Raw genomic sequence first — 11592 nt, 5'->3', positions numbered from 1 at the left:
TTGTAGAGAACTGTATTTTTTTGTCAAAAAATATACGAACAGGATCTAAGTACCTGATAATAAGGACACAGAGTTGTGCCCGATGAGATTTGACTTCTGGGTTTAAATAGCAACTATATTGGCCTATTTTTACAACAGTTAAAGCCGCCTATTCACGAAGTCCACTTTACCGCCGATTCATGTAGGTAGAACACGAAAGTGTCTAGAAAATTGTTTTCAAGGAGGCCACTTACCGTCGGTCGATTCGTGCAGGCAGAACATGGACATGAAGAGTTTTCAAGGGGGCTAGGCGGTTACTTTCTCAGTCGTAAAGCGTCTCGGACAAAAAATGTATTAGTTTTTTTTAAGTGAAAACTTCTTTAGGTGCGTTGTGCTCTCTTTTGACGAAAAAAAAATGTTAAACTAAAACCTCAAAAATGCACAACGTTATATTCAAGTCTTCACTTTTACCGGCACTCCCAAAGAGCAACCCGATTTTTTATTAGCGTAGCTTAGCGTTTTTCGGGTTGTCCTGTCCTGTCCTGAGCGTCGTTAGATCCGCTTTCCAGGATCTTCTTCACTTCACACTGTCCTTACCATAATTTTGACAAGTTATATGATTTTATTAACTACTTAAATACTGTAATAGGACTAAACGTACTAAATTTACGTTTAGTACTGACGACCTCTGTGGCGTGCTGGTCACTGCCCGCCAACTATCTGGAGATAATATTTTCGATTCCCAGTGCGGTCAAATAATTTATCTGTGATTCTGGGAATGTTGTGCCCGTTTCTGTGTTTGTGTCCATCGGACCTGCGATAGGTACTAAGCTTAAGCTTAGTGCTATGTGTGGGCTGTTGAGTATTGCCCATTTATATATTATGAGCCAATAAAGAACCCCGCCGTGAATGCCCCCCTTTAACACAACGATCTAAAAACGTGATCGTTTATGGTTTTAATCTAGCACATGCGGTCACCTGACTGTAAACGTGTTTGCCTGGCAAAAGCCTAATTTTTATTACAACATTCTTCATAGTCGTAATTCCTTATGGCTGAGGTTCAGGGTCATTACGTGTAATGAAGCACACACAACAAGTTTTTTGGCACTATTAATGGAGAGATAATATTCATATCTATTTCACACACAAGTTAATAATAAATCAGTGTTCAGGTTTCCTCACGATGTTTCCTTCACCGGATGCAATTGGTAGTTTAAGAAAACTACTATACATGAGTCAGATTGGTATACAAACTCATGGGGCACGAGTAGGATTCGAACCTGGGACCTGTCGATCCACAGGCGGGCGTCTTAACCATTACACCACCACCGCTTCAATCTACTATCATAATCACTAGTTGGATTTAGAATCGTACTCTGTTTAATTAATTTAAAATTCGAATACAATAAGGGACAAGGGTTTAAACTTTAATAAATAATAAAGCCTGTAGACAGCAATATTTCTATGAAATTTAATTAAATGTCCAATTTGTATATTTTGCGACAATAACATTTATTATATACTATTTAAATGCCCATATAAGAATTGTCATAATCATACGGTTCCATGAAAGAAACACACAATCCCATATACTGAATACGTATGCGTTTTTTTTTAGGCAATCGGCGATTTAGACAATTCATTCTACAAACATTTGTATATGTCTTGTTATTGTTGCCACAGACTGGGATGTAGACCCGTGGACAAAGTTTACAATCCCTTATGCTTTCTAAAAGTGGCAACGGGTCCATTATATCATGCATATACCAGTCTTGAATCTCTTGATTTGTCGCGTAACGCGCGGTAATTTTCGCATTCTGAAAAATATATGCCGTTAAGAGGAGCGCCGCGTCTGGAATTATAAATTTAAAAAAAAAAGTTTAGTCCCGTTCCACCTGTCCTATTTGAATAAATGTCTGTGATTGGTGGATTCAAAACCTATCCGTAGCAATGTAGCTAATTAGCGCCCCTTCCCGGCTTCGCTCGGGAAAAAATATATTAAATTATAACCTTAAACCTTCCTCAGGAATCACTCTGTCTATTGGTGAAATTCGTATGAAAATCCGTGCAGTAGTTTTTGAGTTTATCGCGGACAGACAGACGCGACTTTGTTTTATAATATGTATAAGGATGGAAAAGCAGCCTTACTTTGTATTTGGTTCAATTTCGCAATATGTCGAGATTTTTTATGTTTGCAACTTTATTCGGTGTGGCACACCTAATTTTCGCTAAGAAATAAAACTCATTGTATTAATGAAGTAAATTCTTGTAGTTATAAGTTAAATAAAAAAAAACGAATTTATTGTAAAAAAAAATTAGGTAGGTACTCACATACGAGAAACATTCTGTAGGTATACACTAAACTTTTGAATTAACTATGCCATTATAATACAAGTTAGGCCAAATGTGGTAGTAAATTACGAATTGATTGGCATTAAAATCAAATTATGTTTCTAATCTACCGATTAGCTCCTTAAATGTATTGAAAATTAGCTTTTACCCGCGATTTCGCCCGCATTTTTTTCGTGCGTTCGCTCATAACCTATTTGCATATCCATCCATCCGCCTTATCCATTGTAAGGAAGTTAAGTTCTTCATTGAATAATGATGAACGACGAAATAATATTTATGACAACTCAAATTTCATTAGTGAAATATTAAACGTTTTTTTTTTGATAATCAAGCACTTGAAGCATTATTCGCATAAAATAGTCATGACTTTGATATCCTCAGTCAACGTGAAAATCCAATTTCGGAAGTTGAAACATTCTAAGACGTTTAAGTACTGACCGAATAGTTTTGATCCTTGATTTTCTTACGTTGATTCTTCTTCGCGGCGACATAGCCCTAATGCAATCGGGAACATGTGATGAAATGAGAGAGAGAGAGAGAGAGTTATGACAGACAATAATACAATTAAATTATACTATTTATTAAAATTCATAATAAATTAGTTATCATCTCAGACACAAGAAGTCCACTGCTGGACATAGGCCTCTCCTAAAGACTTCAACAATTATGATTTAAAGCACCTTGCGTACAGCATCTGCCTGCGACGCTATAGTAAGTCCACCTGTTTAGTGGATATTCAGCGCTGCGCTTGCTGGTACGTGACCGTCGTTTCTGAACCTTTCTGCCCCAACGCCAATCAATTTTGCGTACTGTGTCACGCCGACTGCCACTTCAGCGAGCTAATCTAAAGTGATTAATAATAAGAAATATAAAACAATATTGTTTCTAATAAACTGATTTGAAACACCCTGCAATACTGATTAATGTTTTTTTTTGGAGTGATTTTTTTTGGAGTGAAAACTTCTTTAGCGGCGTTGTGCGCTTTTTGTGATGGGTAAAAAATGTTAAACTCGCGTCAGGACATGTGACATCGAAAACTCGTAAGACGTCAAAATGCACAACGTTAATATGTTTTCACTGCTGCCGGCACTGTCGGAGTGCAAAAAATGCGAGTATTTTTTTTTATTAAACAAAGCTAGTTAAGAATACTGTATGATAAATGATTTTAATTTCAAAATGTAATTACTAAAACTTTCAAAAATCTACAAATATTACTACATAAATACTACATTTCATTCTAAAATTACAAAAGATTTGATCTAATGAAAAGCTGCTCAGTATTTCATTACATTAATTGAATGACAATTAACTTACACCTAAATAAAATTTATCCTAAAATTTACACTTTGACTGCTTTAAACATTAAAATCAAGTTATATTTGCAACATAAATTATAGTTACGTTATTGAAATATATCCAATATTTTTGTTAAATAACACAATTTGAATATTTTTATTTTTATATAGAATAAGTTTGAGTTTATGAAATGCGAATTTCTTAATTCAGTAGACATTATTTTCATAAAAATCTCAAAATATTAATATAAATTAATTTAGATAATTTTCATTAACCGGCCTTTTTTTTAGTTGTGTTAATGTAATTGATGTCTGATACCAATTAAAATCTACTAATACCAACACTGCTCGGTCGTCGTATGCAAGGAAAACGTGGCAAAAGATAGCTGATAGCAAGAAATGTCCCATTTCTTTGACCCGTTTAAAGAAATAGCTCTGTATAAGAAGATTTGTTACTTGTATGTTTGTTTGGTACCTTGTTTTTATAAAGCATTTAACGAAATAAATATTGCAATAGAAATATCAACAGAAAAACCGCGTGACAGCGATAGCCTCCATCAGAGATATATTTTTGAATTGAAATTGAAATATTAAGAGTGGGTTGGGATGAAAACTGCTGTACGTACATGAGTCAGATTGGTATACAAAATCATATGGCACAAGTAGGATTCGAACCTGGGACCTTTCGATCCACAGGCGAGTGTCTTAACAATATATTTCTCTTATCTATGGTCTTAACTATTACACCACCGCTCCATTATAGGTATGTTACTTCTGATTTTTGAGAAAAACATTTAAAACTTCCCACCGGAGTGAAGCCAGGGAATACATAGATTAAAAATACATACAATCTATTTCGAAACTTTATTGATTAAGGAACGTTGCGCTGTAGAAAGTTATGTCCTTCGTAAACGCCGTATGCTCATATTTATGTTGGGATTCATTCTTAGCCACGTCTTTGGGCAATATCAAGTTTATTATACTTGTGTTCATATTTAAATTTCTTCTATAGTTGATACAAACCCCGTCTCGCCTGTATAGGCTACTTTTGTTTAGACATTTCAGTACACAATGATTGAAATATGATATATTGTCCTTGGCACAAACTGGCCAGTACACTCTGGGGCACATTGAGCAGTTCTTTATCTTAGTCAAATCGGGGACTGCGTTAGACACTTCTAGATTATACACAGGTGGCACCATGAAATCTCTTACCAGGTCGTGATAATATGGCGGCCAGAAGTTTCCTTCTATCACACCTGAAACATTTGATCAATAGATCAAAAACTAAGTGAATAAGAGCGCTGTGGGGCTCAATTCTCTTGCAATCTCTTGAAAAATTGTTAATTTCATCAGTTTTCTCTAATTTTCTGAATAATTCACTGTTTCTGGCGAGAAAGAAAAGCAAAAATGTTCTATCGAGCACGTCGATCGATCGGACTTTTTCGTTAATCAATTTACATGAAACCATCGAAAAACATTGAAGAGAAGAATATCAATAATTTGTACGACCCCATAGCTGACACAGGCCTTCCTTATGGATGGTATGGGCCATGACCCACCACGCGGGCCCATTGCGGATTGCCGTATATGAAATAGAAAAATTTAAACGAATGAAATAGTAAATAATAACCTGGCGGGTATTAGTAATATGTTAGCTATATTTAATTTAATTTATTTTATTTAGAATAATAATATAAGGAGAAAGGGGAAGACTTTGTCCAGCAGTGGGAATCAAAATATGCTTAAAAATAAATATTTATTATAATTGGATTTTTTTTCCATTTTTAGGAAAAAAGCAATTTTCGCGTTCATAATCTGAAAAAAATTGTTAAAAAATTTAAGGTCCGTAACCCACCAGTTATCTTTGACGTTAACTATAAACTGCGCGGGAAAACATAAAGTACGCCATTTTATCTAAAGGGCGGTGCGCAGGTGACACGCACTCTTATCAATGACTTAATACTATAGATTCTTTTGACAAAAATCTCGGACATGAGCTAAATGAATCTCTGTAATATTTCGTCCCTATTTATTTACCTATAATATTACTAGGTAATAGTTTAAAATATGATGTAACTCACGAAATAAAGCATAAACCAATATGCAGAGTAAAAAGGATTTTTTTATCATGTTTTCTTTTTAATCTAAGTTTCCAAGTTGAAGTGATTTTAATGTTTGAAACATAAAGTTAACTTCATTACTGGTACTATTAACTCTGATAAGGTAAATTAAGGTAGTTACGATATTTTTTTATCGTGATTATATTTTCAATTGCGGTTTTTTATTTTGATTTGTGGATACCATGACAATATTAAAAAAAACTTATTACTAACTTAAGTATTTTTTTATAGTCTAGACTTATAGTCTTTGCACAAACTAGCTTCGCTCATATTATTGGTGATATAGATAAAAAAATTAAAATATTTTTAATTTTTTTACTTTAATTTGTAAGGGCAATTAAATTTAACATTATTAAAAAAAATATATGTTCGCATTTTAAAAAATATTTTACACGAATCATACAGGTACATTGTAACGCGCAATATACACCACACCACAAAATTGACAGGTACTTAAGTAAATTAAGTTTTTTTCTTAAATACATATTGCAGGCCCGCCCAGTGTCGTGCAGGGTAAATAATATTTTATTGAAAATTCCCGTACCGTGGGCTGGCGGTTAAAAAAGTCAATGACACACACACAGGGCGGGATAGTATAAAAAGTTTCGCCACAACTGTTCATAACTCATTCTAAGCTGTACGTACGAGCACCCTTAGCGAGCAGGCCGTCGAGGAAAAACGGTCGGGAAGCGGTGGAAGTCATAGGCGGTAGCGATTCAAAAATTTTAAATTCCTTACTTCAGTCGTCATTATAATACTGTGGCAGGACCACTACATTTCCTCACGTTGGATGTCTTATAAGGCGACTTAGTGACATGTGACCATGGCAGCTGATAGGCAACAATACCATTCCCAAAGATGGTTGACGTTAGGCAGACGGGCGGTTGTGAAATCACAGCCGAATTTTAAAGCATAATGGACGAAGTGAACTTCGATTGCGTGGGAATCGGTCTCCAGTTCTCTTGTTTGGAAACACAATATACATTTTCTTTTAATTATTTCTAAGGGTGAGTTGCACCGGTCAACATTATTGTTTATATTAGATGTTTAGACCAAATTGCGTACTTAGCGTTTTTCTGCGCAGATTAAAGTTAACGTTAAAGTGCAACCCACTCTAGGTTCAGTTCTTTTTCATTTAGTTGTAAGTGAAATAGCTCTTGATGTGATTGGCCATTTAAATATTCAATTCAATTCATTTATTCCTTGCTTTCATGTACATATTCACATTGGTTGTTACAATAATGCTCGTTAGTAGGTGTTAGTAACATGGACCCGGATTGGGAGTTACAAGTTTATCAATACAGCGAATTAGTTAATGTTAGTCCAATCAATCAAAAATCAGGATATAAATCAATAATCAATTTCGAACAGTGGTTTTAAAATAATAACAAAAATTACATAAAAAATAGCTATAATCTTATCAACTGTGCCATGGTCTAGTTCCCATACATCACATCTGGGTCACCTGTTGTGTATAAATCAAAGACACACAACAGTGTCAACCATATCAAATGATATAATAAGCTTTATATACTCAACGTTTGATTAAAATATTTTCGTAAATAAATTATACTCGTTTGTATTATTAGTATTTAAACGAATACCTAAATTAAATCTAATTTTCAGATGTGTATTTGTAAAATTTTCTGTTGTCATCATTTTATTACACGTCTGCAAAAAAATGAAAATTAGTGCCATACATTCTCAATACTTATGCGAATAATTTCGGGTTCCCAAGAGCGATGCCCGATTGCTCCATCGTCCTGTTTTTGGACGTCCGTCGATGGATCTACCTTAAAATAGAGTTACAATTTACGTTAATGTCAATACTTAAAATCAACAAAGCGCAATGTCGTACGACGTCGCAACGGAGCAATGTAGCCGGGCTCCAAATTAAACTGTGCTGCATTAGAATCGTTCCATAAAAGGTGATGGTGAAGCGACACCACGACCTTCCTGATCAACGACAGCTCATGATAAACTTTCCCCATTAATCTTCCGAGTCGATTCAGATTTATCTTTGTTTAAGCAACTTTGAAAATAAGCCCCCACATTGGTAACGAATGCCTCTCTTTTTATGAGAAAACGTACAGACTTGCGACTTTTGTATTTAGATGCATGCATGTAAAGGGCAGTAACCGTTCGTAAAATGGCAAAAACGCAGATTAAATCGAGTCAAGTCAAAAGTTTAAAGTTTTTTGTCACTGTCTTACTTTAATTTTGTCCTTTTGGATTCAAAGTAAATAGGTACTATTATAAAAAGATCCAGTAAATTACTACGTAAGTATTTATTTCAAAATATCTATGTAACCCATGGGTGGTGTATGGTTATTGGTCTGCCATACACCTTAACGTGGATTTCCGAGACAATCTTTGGATGACTCTGTTTATCCCTTAAGCGAAAGAGACGTGGTACTGTGTATATATGTCATTGATTTTATTATCTAAAAGCAACCGTCATTGATTAGCTCCCAACGCGTCCTACAAGGTCCAATATACGTGTTGGGAAAGCCAAAACATAATAAATTACACACTAAACCTTCCTCTTGAATCAGTCTATATACTAAAAACTCACATCAAATTCTGTTACGTAATTTTAAAGATCTAAGCTCACATAGGTATAGACAGCGGGAAGCGGCTTAGTTGTATACTACGTAGTGATGCACTTCAATCGCAATATATTAGTCGCAAGTCTACAATCGCATTAGCAACTTAAAAATTGCGAAGTTTCGGAAATACGATACGAAGTTTGCCGATCACAAAATACACTTTCGTCGAAGATTGATATCCCGGAGTTTTATTAGATTAATTTTCATAAATTCTATCAGTTTCGAATTGGCAGAGTTTCTATAAAGGAGCTGAGCTAAAATATACTTTCTTTCTTATCGAGTGTGTTATGCTGTTTTTGTATTGCGCGGGGACCTTTTCTAACTCTATGGTTATTGCTAACACCACAGATAAAAGAAATATATATATTAATTTTATCTATGGCTAACACTGTTGCAGTCGTCTAAAGGCATCCGACATTATCTTCCGCCGCCATCTAATAACAAGTTGTCGCATACACATAGTAAATTGAATATACGGAATTATACAAACAGTAATTGGTAATTGTTATTGATATTGAAACATGAGCTCGAGACGGCACGAGGGTTGCGAGTCACGGAGATGACATTGCTCCGTTGGATGTGTGGTATACAGGAACACGCTCATTCACGCTAGAATTGCTGGTTTGATGTTGTCGAGAATATGTTTCACATGGGAAAGTGGAGACGAAAAAGTGGCAACGCGAACCCTGGGTAAACGAAAAAAGTGATGCCTTTATATCGCCATGATATGAAATGATAAGAAACAATTTATTTGCAATAAATCAGGTACCATGGTGTCAGTACAATAATAAAAATGTTTTTAACAACAGTGCAATTATTAATTTGTAACATTATATTATTCAGTTGGGTCTTTAGTTATGGAGCATATTATAAATTTACCGTGACAATGAGGATGCCAAAGTTAAAAGAAATGGAAAAGAAACTGTATAAAGACATTTAGTTTAAATGCTTCTCCGCTGGAACAAACGAGAAATTAATATGAGAGATATAGGTAAAAACAAGATACAAAACACAAATTTGAATAAAACTACCAGTTAAGTGTACATTATGGCCTTATACTCTATGAATACACATGAAGTAAAAAAAAAAAATTAAACATTCGTAAATACGAAAAAATCCTTGCAACGCATTATAATGCGTCGAAGGCGAATCGTTAAACTTTTATAACCTCCAAATGTGAGCAGTAAATTTCGAATGTCAAACCAAATAAGTGATAACGGAATAAAAAAGAATTACGCATACAATTTTGTGCACCCGATCGGAGACGTAATAAAATTTTCATGACATTCTTTATAAGCCGGAAAATTTTTCCGTTGCGCTGATTCAATAAAAATTGATGTATTTTCAATATGGTTGCAATGAGATTATTTACGATTTAAGTTCATGTAATATGCTGCTACTATTGTACAGTTAGGGTCAGTTGCACTAGTCGACTTTGACATTTAGACAAAACTACATTGCGTTTTTCTTTCTGTATAGGTTAAAGTTAACGTCAAAGTTGACGGGTACAACTTACCATATAAAAGTACCTAGTATGGAGCTCTGCGCTCATACTAACTCACACATAATATATTGCTCACGCTAAATTTATTTATATATTGTAAGTTTATTTGTTGTTTCTTCACCCTTCACGCTTTTTCTTAGCCATCGATATTTTCAAGATGAATTTTTTCAAGAAATTTCGCATACGCAATATGGAAAAGGACATAGACGGTACCATTTAAAAAGCACTGTTCCCGTGGGCCGAAGCCATGTTCAAAAGCTATATATAAATAAAACTAAATCAAAATTCTAAGAAACACCGACTGGGAAGTTGGTTGCATCATCTCAACTGCTAGAAAAGAGCTATCAAACGGCTGAATGCACATTTTCGCTCTCAATTAAATTCTCTTTCAAATAAAAAAATTTATATCAAAATCGGCTAAACTCTATCCGCCGTTTGGTTGATATGATGCCATGAACAGACATACAAATCAACAGAGACGCCTTAAACTTATAACTCCCTTCACTCTATCGTCGGGGGTTAAAAATAAAAATGGACACTTTTGTCACACGAAACTTGAGCATAATCATCCCAAATTAGGTTATATATGACATTTATTATTCTGTCAAATTAATAGGGGTCTGTTTTGTGTAACATTAGGGGAAGGACAAGAATTAGAACATGTTTTTATTAAGACATAATTCTTGTCCATTACCTGAACGTCTGGGTTTATTGTCACTTAATCTTCATAGCGTTGGTAAAGGCGGGTCTCGTTTTGTGCAAGTTTTTCTTTATTATTTAATTTCACAGCTCCCGATGTTTATATCATATTTTGCTAATTTTCCACGTCGCTTAAATTTCTATGACAATATATTATTATAATATGCATACTCAGATGGTGCACCGGAATCGTCTCCCGACGAGGTAACTCCTCTACGATTAACTGCTGCGCGGAAATTATTTTTTGTCACGCGTTGAACGAAACAATCAATCAATGAAATTATTGTAAAAAAATAAATGTTTGGCTTTAATATCGTTATTGTACAAAGAACCAGTCATTTTAAAAGTACATACATAACAAGAAGGATTCTTTTACAGATATATTCTATCTTTTACTAAAATAGTAAAATGGGACGGAAGTGCATAGTAGAAGTCAACCAATAGGTTGCATCCACAGCTATGAGCCATTGGAGCCCAGACTCCGCTTTTCTATCTAAACCTCCTATGTAATATATTTGCGTGTTTCCTATGTTCTATGGAGGAAACAAAACCATCAATTTAATAAAATCAATCCCACAGATTACAGTAAAGTTAATATTTTCTACTGACAAAAGTTACAATTTTTTTTGAGGCTAAAAATCCATTCTAATATTATAAATGCAAAAATTTGTCTGTCTGTTCGCTTTCACAGCTAAACCACTAGACCGATACCACTGTAATGAAATTTGTATGCCTACTATTCCTTTAACTATATGCATTGCATATTAACAATTCTAGTAATTCATAAATATTAAGCCGCTAACACTGGCGACACAGCCGACATACTCGTAACTTTTTTATGCCATCAATGAACCTGTCTTTGGAGCAAAAAAAAAAAAATAAAACGGAGAAATATGAAGTGCAAAAGACGCAGCATGCTATCGGAAATAAACGCAAAAACTTTTTTTTTTTACAAGATGTCAGAGAGACTTATTGCATTTTATGCGTTTAAATGTAATGGTAATTATGGTAACTGGTTGTTCGCCACGAAC

General features: G+C 34.5%; 2 long non-coding RNA genes across 2 annotated transcripts; both read right to left on the bottom strand.

Moving 5' to 3' along the window:
• Positions 1-1702: 1702 nt before the first annotated feature.
• LOC128680777 (uncharacterized) lies at positions 1703-2398 on the bottom strand. The gene is made up of 3 exons (XR_008405899.1): positions 2311-2398; positions 2128-2207; positions 1703-1831 (listed from the first exon to the last, which is right to left on the bottom strand). It is a non-coding gene; the product is annotated as an uncharacterized LOC128680777 (long non-coding RNA).
• A 2077-nt stretch (positions 2399-4475) lies between these two features.
• Positions 4476-5906, bottom strand: LOC128680768 (uncharacterized). Its single transcript, XR_010370241.1, has 2 exons — positions 5711-5906; positions 4476-4885 (listed from the first exon to the last, which is right to left on the bottom strand). It is a non-coding gene; the product is annotated as an uncharacterized LOC128680768 (long non-coding RNA).
• Positions 5907-11592: the final 5686 nt, after the last annotated feature.

Source organism: Plodia interpunctella, chromosome 25 (genome assembly GCF_027563975.2).
Source record: "Plodia interpunctella isolate USDA-ARS_2022_Savannah chromosome 25, ilPloInte3.2, whole genome shotgun sequence".
In the NCBI taxonomy this organism is placed as follows: domain Eukaryota; kingdom Metazoa; phylum Arthropoda; class Insecta; order Lepidoptera; family Pyralidae; genus Plodia; species Plodia interpunctella.
Note: the sequence above shows the minus strand (reverse complement) of the source record. Positions and strands in the feature narration are given on the sequence as shown.